This window comes from Octodon degus, unplaced genomic scaffold, assembly GCF_000260255.1.
Source record: "Octodon degus isolate 3935 unplaced genomic scaffold, OctDeg1.0 scaffold00110, whole genome shotgun sequence".
NCBI lineage: Eukaryota > Metazoa > Chordata > Mammalia > Rodentia > Octodontidae > Octodon > Octodon degus.
The window spans coordinates 10,392,813-10,405,029 of NW_004524686.1; positions in this window are offsets into that span (position 1 = coordinate 10,392,813).

A 12,217-nucleotide genomic window follows, 5' to 3' on the forward strand; every position below is an offset into this window, starting at 1 on the left:
TTTTTTTGTATTTTTGGGAACATTTCTTAATAAGGTCCACCTTTCTGTTAGAACAACAGTATTGCACAAGGGTACTATGTGCAATTTTAATCATGAAAAAGTAACGTTTGACACAAGTTAGTGTAAGAGACCAATAGATGCCTCAGAAAGAGACCCATGCAACTATGCCTGAGTAATTTTTTGACAAAGGTACAAATGCAATGCAACAGAAGAAGAAAAGTCCTTTCAACAAATGGTCCAGAAGCCACTAAACATCTATAGGAAAAAACAAAATGAATTTTAACCTAGACATCATGTCTTAAACCAAAAAACATGAAAAAGTTCACTGTTTCAAATGCATAAAGAAAATTATAATGGTTTCAAAAGGTATCACATGGGCCTGGGGAGATGGCTCAGTGGAATAAGTGCTTCCCTGGCAAGAACAAGGGCCTGAGTTCAATAACTGGTTCCACAAAAAAAAAAAAAAAAAGGTATCACAGAAGAAAACCTCCAGGACTTAAAACTGAAATCTGCTTGGACTTGAAGCCAAAGATATAATACATAGATTGAAAACTTTTTTTTTTTTTTCGGAACCGGGCATTGAACTCAGGTCCTTGCGCTTGCCAGGGAAGCACTTATTCCACTGAGCCATCTCCCTGGCCCCATAGATTGAAAACTTGATAACATGATCCCACCAAAATTTCAAACTTTTGGGCCAGGGAGATGGCTCAGTAGAATAAGCGCTTGCTTGGCAAGCCCAAGAGGCTGAGTTCAATCCCTGGTTCCGCCAAAAAAACCCATTTTCAAACTTTTGCTTTGTGAAGACCCTGTTAAATGTATAAAAACACAACGTGAAGCCTGGGTGAAACTATTTTTAAACCACTGTTTCAACAAGGGCTCGTGTCTAGAATGTATGTTTTAAAGAAAACTCAACAGTAAAAGGAAAATTAATCCACTTGGAAACTGTACAATAGCAGAAATATGCCACTATATACAAATAGCAAACAGGCACAGGAAGAGACATTCTGTGAGATACCACCACACATATGTCACAATGGCTTATAGCAAAATAATGACAACAGTAAATTAAATGCTGACAAGAATGCAGAGAGTATCATTTACACACTGCTGATAGACATGTAAAATGCCTCACTTGGGCATGGTGGCACACACCTATCATGCCAGCACTGAGAGGCTGAGGCAGTAGGACTGCTTCAAGTTGAAGGCCAGCTGTGAGTTCAAGACCAGCCTGAAGTAGTCAAAAATATAAATAAAATAACACAGATGCCCTTAAAAACAGTTTGGCAACTTCTTGCATGTTTATTGCAGAAAATGAAAACACAGGGCCAGGAAGAGAGCTCAGCAGAATAAGCGCTTGCCTGGCAAGCGCAAGGGCCTCAGTTCAATCCCTGGTTCTGCCAAAAATAGAAAAAAGAAAGAAAAGAAAATGAAAAAGCAATCAATACACACAATAAAAAACCTACACATAAATGCTAGTAGTACCTTTATGCATGATAGCCAAAAGTTTAAACAAGTTCCAAACGCTCCTCAATGGAGTTAAACAAACAGGTATATCCATACTATGGAATTCTACTGAAACAGAAACAATAAGCTGGTTTGGTATGCAGTGGTATCACCATCTGCACAGGTGAAGAAGCAAACTAGGAGAGGTTGACTTTCTTGCTGTTACCACAAGCAGTAGCACAGGAAATTTGTTCCCATGTGTTACACTGAATTTGGCCTGAGCAGGCCTCCGTATTGGACCCCTAACTAATGAGCTGCAGCACCTTAAGTAGTGAACATTAGAACCCAAAGAATGTACTCTTTTCGCCTTAACTAAGTCTCAGCCAAGCATAAAAGCTCAGTCCAAGTTAATCACAGGTAGCCAAATGCTTAACCTGGGTTCAAATAATACACAAGTGGGACTGTAACCCATCCAGCTATCTCTGTGCCTCATTCCCGTTCCCTCTATCTCACTTCCCCGTGAATGTTACCCTGCCATGTTGCTACTCTAGAGTCCTTTCAATGTGTTCTGGTTGTGACATCAACCTAGGTCATGACTCCTCCTTTGATCAATTCAAATCTGTTAAATTTAAACAAAAGGAGTAAGCTGTTTTGGGGGGTTTGTTTTGTGGTTGTAATAATGGGGGTGGAACCCAGACCTTATGCACAACACACAAGTGCTCTATCCCTGAGCAAAAACACCAGTCCAAGGACAAAGTACTAATACATGGAATAAATAAAATCGATCCCAAGGGAAAGATGCTGATCCAATGAAAAAAGCCACGCTCGATAGAATAAATTCCAGGACCAAAAAGATAGCTCTTATCTTAAGGTTTCAGTTCCTTTCAAAAGTATTTCTAATAGCTATATGAAAGAGTATACCTTTGTATTCCATTTCCTTTTCTTTTTAAAATTAACTGATTAATTGATTTTGAGACAGGGTCTCACTATGCAGTTCAGCCTGGCTTTGAGCTCACTTTGTAGCCCGGGCTGGTCTCAAATTCACCACAATCCTAATGCCTCAGCCTCCTGAGTGCTGGGATGGCAAGTGTGCATCACCATGCCCAGCTTCTTTTTTCAATTCAGAGATAGGGTCTCATTATATAGTTTGCTTGAAATCACCATGCAAGCCAGGCTGGCTTGAAATTCATGGCAATCCTCCTGCCTCAGCCTCCTGAGTGCTGGGATAACAGTAATGTGGCACCACGCCCGGCAGGCTACTATTTTTGCGACTTGAATTTGATTTAAAATGTAAATGTAAATATATGTGTGATTATGTTTGTACTACATGACATGAGACGCCTTTTAAATCGCTTAATTATTCATACCTAGAATTATTACTAATATGCAGCTAGAATGGTGTTCGTTTTGATAAAGACATGGAAAGAGCACCGCAAAACAGGATTTCCCTGAGATTACTGGATTACCCAACAGTGACATGGAAAGCTGCCTGGTTATGCGTGTCCGTGGTAAGAACTTGCACAGAACTACAAGAATTCTGTCGCACATACAATTCACCTTTCATCGCAGTCACTTAGCGGGACAACATTAATGGGACACTTACCATCTTCTGGGTTGGTGCTAGGTGTCAGGGCTACAATCTATGCATCGTGTGTTCTCTTCCAGTTCACAGCCCTGAATGGTATATGAGAAGAATTTAGAGGAGGAACACGGCGATGCAGTGGAGGGAGTGAAAAACTGTAAGGCGAACGGGAACTTCTAGTGGGGAAACTGATTGGCATGCTCACACAGTGGGAGGCGTGGCCTTGGTGTCCCTCCTGGGGTTGGGGGGAAGCTAGAGAGGAAGCGGAAAGCGGGTAGGTGGGAGCAAGCTGCCCAAGGAAATGGCACTGAAGTCTTGGTATGTGGTAGCCGCTGAGCCACCGAGTCACGACCACCTTCCAGCTGAAGAAGCTGAATCTCAGAGAGGGCAAGAGACTTGAGGAGGGTCAGACAGCCAGCAAGGGACCGAGGACAAAGGCGAACCTGTCCTTTCAGCTTGGGAATGCCAGGCACAGTAGGTGTGCAGTCCACCTCCAGGTTGTCCTCCCGACTTCTGCTGGGCTGCAGGCGAATAGAGACTCGCTTACCATGGAGCCCGAGTGGGTGTGGAAGACCCTGACTGGGGCAGCTCTGTTTGCACTGTGTTTTCTATTTAGGGAGCTGGGATTAATGACTGGGGGTGGTGAAGGCCAAGGGCAGGAGTAGGTTGACTCTTGGCTTTCAGACTGTGCAGTCTAACAGATGGTAGTCTCCCTGCTTTCCAGAAAAATGAGGGACAGCGTTTCCCCTCCCTGCTCCTCTTCCTCTTCCCCCCCACCTTCTTCACCCTCCCTGTTCCCCCACTTCCTCCCTCCTCTCTCCCCCTCTCTGTCTCTCACTTTGTTACCACATTTTTGGGATTGAAGCAGGAGTCTTGTGTATGCTGCACCCTCAGTCCCACCCAGCTGTGTGTCTTCTGCTGTGTGTGAGGCACTGTCTCAGTTACTTTGCACTCATTCCCGGGACAAAAGACGGGACACCCCAGATTAAGGAAGGAAGGTTTTATTTAGTTCATACTTAGTGGAGCTTCAGTGCATACGGCTGGCTCCAAGGATGGGTGGCACATGACAGAGGGCAGGCCTTTCTGGCTGCAGAAACACCAAAGAGCAGAGCGGGGGGCAGCAGCTGTGGCCCCCAGCAAGCTTCTCTCCCTTCCTTCCACGCTGACTGCAAAGGCTGGAGCTCCTGGGAGGAAGGGGAACTCTCCATCCTCCCTCAGTTCCCTTCTATATCTAAGTGCTGAGTCACTCTAGGGAGGACCTTCATGCCCTGGGAGGGGCCTCCAGGCCCAAGGCAGGGGCTGAGAACTGCATAATGTCCATGCCCTCCTCTTGCACAGGATGAGGATGTTGACAAAGTAAGGACCCTGGCTCTCTGCTGAGTCACTCAATTAAACTTCTAAACCCATCAAGTTGACTCAATGTATCCAACAGTACAGGCATCAGTGTATTATTCCTTTTTAAGCACCTATTATTTAATTTAGATTGATTTGGAAAGGTAACCAAGATATGTCAGAGCTACAGGTTTCATTTGCTCCTCATATTTTTCATCTATGTGATTTCAAGCCAATGTACAAGAGTGAAGTGCAGCTTGTTTTCATCTACTGCCTGGGAAGCATCTTTGTATCCCCAGCTGAGTACCTGCTTCACCCCAGGAAGCGGGAAGCGGGAGGCAGTGAGACAGGAACTGTGGAAGATGAAGCAAGGCACAACTATGCAACTGACAGTTCTTTTAAAGGAAGTACAGGGGCTGGTAAGATGGCTCAGTGGTCTAAAGCACCTACTTAGAACAAGCTAAGCTAAGCAAAGCACAGGGACCACGGTTCAATCCCCCAGCACCACATGCCAGCCAGCCCCGCCCCCTGGTGGGCTGAGCTGGCCACACACACACACACAAAATAAACAAATAAAATTAAAAAAAAAAAAAAAGGATCAGGTTTGTCTTTCATTGTAGGCCAATGATGACAAATCCTTAAAAAGAATAAAATAAAGGAAGTACAGCCGGGCAGGTGTAGTGGCACAGGCTTGAAATCTCAGCATTCGGCAGCTGAGGCAGGAGGCTCTCCGTGAGTTCAGGGCCAGCCTCGGCTACACAGTGAGTTCAAGGCCAGCCTGACCTACACAGTGAGATGCTGTCTCAAAGGCGGCCCAAGTTGGCAGAAGAGTGGAGGCAAGGAGCAAGAGAAGTTTGCACTGCCGCAGTCTGTACTTGAGGCAGTACGCAAAGTGTGTTCTTTGAGATCGTTCCAGGCTGTGTCTTTCAGGGTCAGATCCGAGAAGGGTGAAGAGATCAGCGGGGTGGACGAGCCCCAGTTGGCCAGGGTAACAGAAATCGCATCACTATTTGTAGAGTGTCAATTTAAATTGATCACAGTTAACCGAGAGGCTAAATACAGTCTGTGGCTGCCTTTTGTTGTTCCATTAGTTTATTCATTTACTCACTCGGACAGGGTCCTGCTCTGTAGTTATTTCTTTGACAGATAAAAATACTATATGGTAAATTGTTTTGTTTTTTGGCGCAACCGGGGATTGAACTGAGGCCCTTGCGCTTGCCAGGCAAGCACTTATTCTGAGCCATCTCCTCAGCCCCTTATTTTTGTTTTTAACATATTTTAAAATGTACTTATTTGGACCCAGACTTCCCACTGAGCCATATACCCCGTTATCTAAAACTTTTATGCTTTGATTTTGAGCCAGGGTCTTGTTAAGTTTCTCATGCTAGGTCTGAATGTGTTCTCCCTGCCGCAGCGAAATGCTGTCACACCGGAGCTGAGCGCAGTTGTCAGATGCTGGTGCTGTCCCCATGCACATAGGTTCTTTTTCAGTGCGGGATTAAAGCCTCAGGCAAGATTCAGAGAAAGGTTTTATACTGTCATTGGTGAGTTTGGTGGGAATACCTAGAAAAGTTTTGCTCAGAGGGCGGTGATGGTGGAGTCTCTCAACTTTGCTGGGAGGCTCGAAGGACAAACTTCTTTTTATAATAGCACTAAACTGTTATGGTCTGCTTGATGTTTTTCTTTTATGTCTGTACAGTGGAATTTTCCAGAGATTCCATGAAGTGTGTGGTGTCATTAGGTGGAGGACTAATGGAATGTGTCCTTTGTGTTCATGTTTGTTAAATACTCCACTTCAAACCTGAGTGCAGCAAAAGTAAGTAGGAACAACCCACATAAAGAAGAGCTTTTTTGGTCTTTGTTTTTATATTTAGTGTTTATTTATTTATTGGTGTGGTCTCACTGTGTCGTGCAGGCTGACCTTGAACTCGCTTATGTGGCCCAGACTGGCCTTGAACTCACAGTCGCCCTCCTGCCTCAGACTCCCGAGTGCTGGGATTCCAGGTAGGACCCACCACACTGTGCTGGAGTCTTTAATCCTTATTAAGAATAAGGATCCTGGGGACAAAAGCATTTAAAAGCTAGTGAGTTAGATGCTTACTGTTACAGCAGAAGGTATCTCTGTCTAACTAGAAAAGAAAGATTTTCTATTTTTAAATGCATTATGTACACTCACTGTTGTGAAACCATCATGACCATGATTTGTTTTAAATTGAGACCTCTGCTACTCTTAATCAAAGGCAATCTGTCTGAGTTACTCTTTTCTCGTTGCTTGGACACATACATGACACGCAAAGTGAAGGAAGGAAAGGTTTATTTAGCTCACAATTACTGGAGATTGCAGTCTGTACTCAGCTGGCTCCAAGGCAGAGCGGCACATGGCAGAGGGCAGCAGTTTATGTGGGCGGAATGCAGCAAAACACCAAGAGCAAGAGAGAGGAGTAACAAGCAAGAGTGGCTCCAGAGAGCAAGTCTGTCTCTCTGTGTCTCTTGTTCATTCAGGCTATCTGCCTCAGGCTAGGGGAGCCCTCACACCCATAATCTCAGCAGCACTCAGAGCCATAATCCCAGCAGCACTCAGAGGCATAGTCCCAGCCTTGGATCAGGCATTAATCACAAAGTGTAGAACTGCGCCCCAATGACTGCATGAGGCCTTGGGGCGGAGGGGAACAAATACACACAAACCATAGTATTCCCCCCAAAACCTCCAAGGACTCATGCACATCCCTTTATGCAAAAGGCATTTTAGTCCATCTCTAAGAGTTGCCAAAGTCCCAACAGTTTCAGCATTGCTGAAAATTCCAAGTCCCAAGTCTCCTCCAAGATGTAAGGAATCTCTTAGCTCTGAGCCCCTGTACAAAAGAAAAAGTAAACACTTCCAACATTCAATGCACCAGATAAACATTACTATTCTAAGAGTCTCAAACAACAGGGGAATACAAAGCGTTGGGACCAACACAAGTCCAAGATCCAGCTGGGCAAATACTCAATCCTGTAGTTCCATGTGGAACATCTGAAGCAATCTATGCCAAATCCCGAACTCCATGTGGCTCTGCCCTTATGGCACTTATGGTGGTTTCAGTGATACAGGGAACCTCCAAATGACTCAGGGAGAAAAACTGATCTTCCAACCTAAAAGGAACCTGGGATGAGTTCCTGATCTCTAAAACCAAAGAATGAATTTTAGGAACAAGCAGAGGTTATGGGCAGGATATATTTATTTAAGGAAAGAAAGCTCCTGTCTTAGAGAGGGACAGGACCTCCCCTCCCCAGCAGGTTGTCCCCAGGAAGCTGTCTCTTCCTGGGAATTTTATAAAAGAAATCCATATGGAGAGGTGGGTCTAAGGTGGTGGAGAACATGGGAACTCACTTAGGTGGGCATGAGGTAGGACAAAATTATGGTGAACCAATGAGATTACAAGCACCATGGGGGGTGGAATTGGGAGCTGCTAGTTAGCTCAGTTTTTTAAGCGCCTGCTCATGCAAATACAGTCAGGTGCAGGATACCACTGTCCGATCCCCACCTCCACCTGTATCTACCAGGCTCAACTTTAAGGCTTCCTGAGCCAACCAAAAAAAAAAAATTGTTCTCAACTTCTGCTCCTGGGGAGAGCTCAGTAGAATAAGCGCTTGCCTGGCAAGCGCAGAGTCCTGTGTTCAATCCCCAGTACTGATGGAAAAAAAAGCACAATTGCTCAGGTAAAATTGATTACATCCAGTACCAAATGGGGAATCGAGTCACATAGCAAGCAGACATGAATATGGGACAGGGTCTGCCTGTTGGGGGTTGGGCTAGTGACTCATTTAATCCCTGATGCCCATCTCCGGGGAAATATGTAGATGTGTTTCCTCTTTTTTGTCTTGGTCTTGAGATGTGGCTCATATGGGAATGTCTGTCTCTTCCAAGTTGAAAGTCACTTAGTCTTCCATCTTGTCTCCTTGAGGGCCTGGCCCTGTCTGTCTGTTCCCTAGAATATTTCTATCTAATTCAGCTGCCTACAACATTAGCTCCCATCTCTCCTCTCTTAGGCTTTGCTCCCTCCTTTCAGTTTACCTTAGATGATCCACGTTCCTGGCTTTTCCAAACTTCTGGGGTTTCCACTGAATAGGATTCTCACTCACAGCTTTACACTCCACCCTCTCAGAGGTACACTGCCTGGCCTCCCAGGCCTTCTTCTGAAATCAAGGTGGAAGCCTTCTTAACCTCAGAACTCCTGCACTGTGAATGTGTGTAAAACCAACACCACATAAATGATTTCAAGGTCTGTTGCCAGCTGGAGCAGTAGTCAGGCTTCCCCCTCTTGGCTGTAGGGGTAGGGTGCCTGGATCACTAAGCACTCTGACCCTGATTCCTAGGAACAAATTCTCAGTAGAATAAGTGCTTGCCTGGCAAGCGCAAGGGCCTGAGTTCAATCCCTAGTTCTGCCAAAAAAAAAAAGGAACAAATTCTCTATGCTGGCGCCATTCTGGAATCTGGTGTGGCTGCTGCCTCCTTCCCAGAACAAGGGGCTCAGGGGCTTTCTCCTAAAGGCAAAGTCTCCGCCTTGTAATTCTGAAGCTGATAAGTGTGGAGACCTGGGACTTCCTGTGATGCTTCAGGCCATACTTTGGATTCTCTGGTTCCTTCCCAGCAATGGAGGTCATCTCAACTCCATCTTTGCATTCAACAGCTTTATTGAAGCTTCCCTTCTGGCCAAACTCACATTTTAAATCATCCTGATGAGCTCTTTGCTCTTGATTCTCAACAAAAATCTAGCCGAAAGCGCCTAGACAGCTATGCCACTCCCTCAATATTAGGCTGCTTTGAAATTTCTTTTGCTAGATTAATCAATCCATTGCCCTTAATCTCAGTCTCAGACAGTCTCTAAGGATCCAATTATATCTTCTTATATCACCCCATGTAAAATATATGCAGAGCAATAAAAGCGACAAATAATAAAGCAAAAATAAAGCTTGAAATAAAACCTGAGGGAGCATACTTGAATGCATTGTTCTAGTAAACCAGATTGTAGATTTTATTTTTCTGTCCTTTAAAATAATGACTCTGGGGGCCGGGGAGATGGCTCAGTAGGATAAGCGCTTGACTGGCAAACGCAAGGATCTGAGTTCAATCCCCAGTTCTGCAAAAAAAATAAAATAAAATAAAATAAAATAAAATAAAATAATGACTCTGGTACAATTTGAAGTACTATGGTCATTTTGAGAAGGTTCATTTAGAAATAAGATTTAATAATAATAAAGTCAGCTAAACCACCTTATGTTAGAACTTTTCTTTTTTTTCCTTTGGAACTGGGGATGGAACTCAGGCCCTTGCACTTGCCAGGCAAGTACTTATTCTACTGAGCCATCTCCCCAGCCCCTAAATCACTTTATAAGGAGATAGTAGTATCCATTCGCAAGATACTACTTGTCCAAGATTCTCAGAAGGTCTTTGTGTTCCAAAGCCTTGATAAACATCACAACTAAAAGAGATGAAGTTCGACTAAAATAAAAATATCAGCAAACAAAATGATCATTTTAATTCATCTGGCTTCTCCACTGTTATTGGTTACTGTATTGTTACTAAAAATATGAATTGGAATATGTGTAATAATGACTTATGGGCCTCATATATTTATAGGTTCCTTAACCTCTGAATTCATAATTTAAATATTCGTGGTATTTCTCTTGACTATTTTGAAAAAGACAATCACAATCATTAAAAATACTAAATGTGGGGCCAGGATACTCCCAAAATTGCTGTATAGATTTAATGCAATCCCTATGAGACTACCCCAACATACCTCAGAGAGCTACAGAAATCATTCCTAAAATTTATCTGGAACCAGAAAAGACCTAGAATAGCAAAGGCAATCCTGGGCAATAAAGACAAGGCAGGAGGCATTACAATTCCTGACTTGAAATTATACAACAAGGCTACTGGGATAAAATCAGCATGGTACTGGTAACAAAACAGACCTGAGGATCAATGGAATAGATTAGAATACACTGAAGCCCCTATGAACACACTCAGCCACCTTATCTTTGACAAAGGAGCCAAACATACTCACTGGAAAAAAGATAGCCTCTTTAACAAATGTTGCTGGAAAACCTGGCTTTCTACATGCCGAAAACTAAAACTTGACCCAGGTCTATCACCATGCAATAAGCTAAAGTCAAAATGGATTAAAGATCTAAACATTAAAGCAGGGACACTAAATCTCCTGGAAGAGAAAGTAGGAGGAACTCTTGAAGACACAGGGGTAGGCAAAGAGTTCATGAACAAAAATCAAATCACACGGGAAACAGTTGAAAGAATTAACAACTGGGACCTGCTCTTACTGAGAAGTTTTTTCAAGTCAAAAGAAATTACCAACAAAGTGAAAAGGCAACCCACAAATCTGGAAAAAATCATGACAAATAAGTACTCAGACAAAGGTCTGCTCTCTAGAATTTATAAAGAACTAAAAACACTAGGGCCCCAAAATGTAAAGACCCAATCCAGAAATGGGCATCTGAGATGAACACATGCTTCTCAGAGGATGAAATTAAAGAAGTGAATAAGTATATGAAAAAATGCTCCACATCACTAGCCATCCGTGAAATGCAAATTAAAACAACATTGAGCTATCATCTCACCCCAGAAAGAATGGCTATCATAAACAAATCAACCAACAACAAATGTTAGAGAGGCTGTGGGGAAAAAGGAACGCTTTTCCACTGCTGGTGGGAATGTAGACTGGTGCAACTGTTATGGAAATCAGTGTGGAGACTCCTTAGAAAAGTTGGACTGGAAATCTCATTTAAATCAGCTATTCCTCTACTGGGAATTTTCCCAGAGGACATGAAAACATCATATCATAGGGATATATTGTGCCTATGTTTAGAGCAGCACAATTTGTGATAGCCACATCTTGGAAACAACCAAGATGCCCATCACCTGAGGAATGGTTGACAAAGATGTGGTATTTTTACACAATGGAGTATTATTCAGCTATTAAGAATGATAAACTGCAAGCCTTTATATTAAAGTGGATGCCACTTGAACACATACTCATAAGTGAAATAAACCAGACACACATGTGTAAATATCATATAGACTCCCTAGTATAAGAACTCAAAAGAAGAAATACAAATAGAAAGATATAATACAGGTAAAAAGAAAGCAGGATCTCAAGGACTAACTAACCAAGAAAGGGAAAGGAGAAGAGCTAGGAAACATAAATGAGTCAAGCTATACAGTTATATGTAGAAGATGGGCAAGGCAATGATGCTGTGAATCTCCAGAAGATTTTTGAATCTAGCAGTTAATTGGAAAGATTCTCACCCTAACTATATATACTGATACCTGTGAACTAAGCAACTTCACTGAAGATAGTAATCTGTAATAGTAGTTTCATACTTGGAGTGCCTGTCATTCTGGTCTTCTGAATATGGGCTGCTTGTCATGACATGCCAGTTGCTGCTGTGCCGTCTCTCGGGTAGATGATTGTTCAAAAAGGCGGGGGTGGTGAATGAAGGCAAGAGACAGGAAAAGGAATGTTGTGGAACTGTCCTGCTTCAAAGTTGTATATGGTGAGATTTTTGGACTTATGTGTAAACATAAGAATTATATAATTCTTTATGTCTATTTTAAAAAATATATTCTAATTTTTAAATTTTTTTCATCATATTTTGTAGGGACTTAAAGTTCAATATATCAATATTTTATGAAAATTACCTGACCAATGTTACGCTTAAGATGTTTGATATTCAGACAGATAGTGAGGTTAAGCTTAACAGCGTAAGTTGTATGGTAATAACAATAAGCTTGTCTTCTGGAGGGTTAACAACCTAAGTTTGCAGACCAAAATTAGAGAAAAAGGAGGGCCTCAAGGAAAG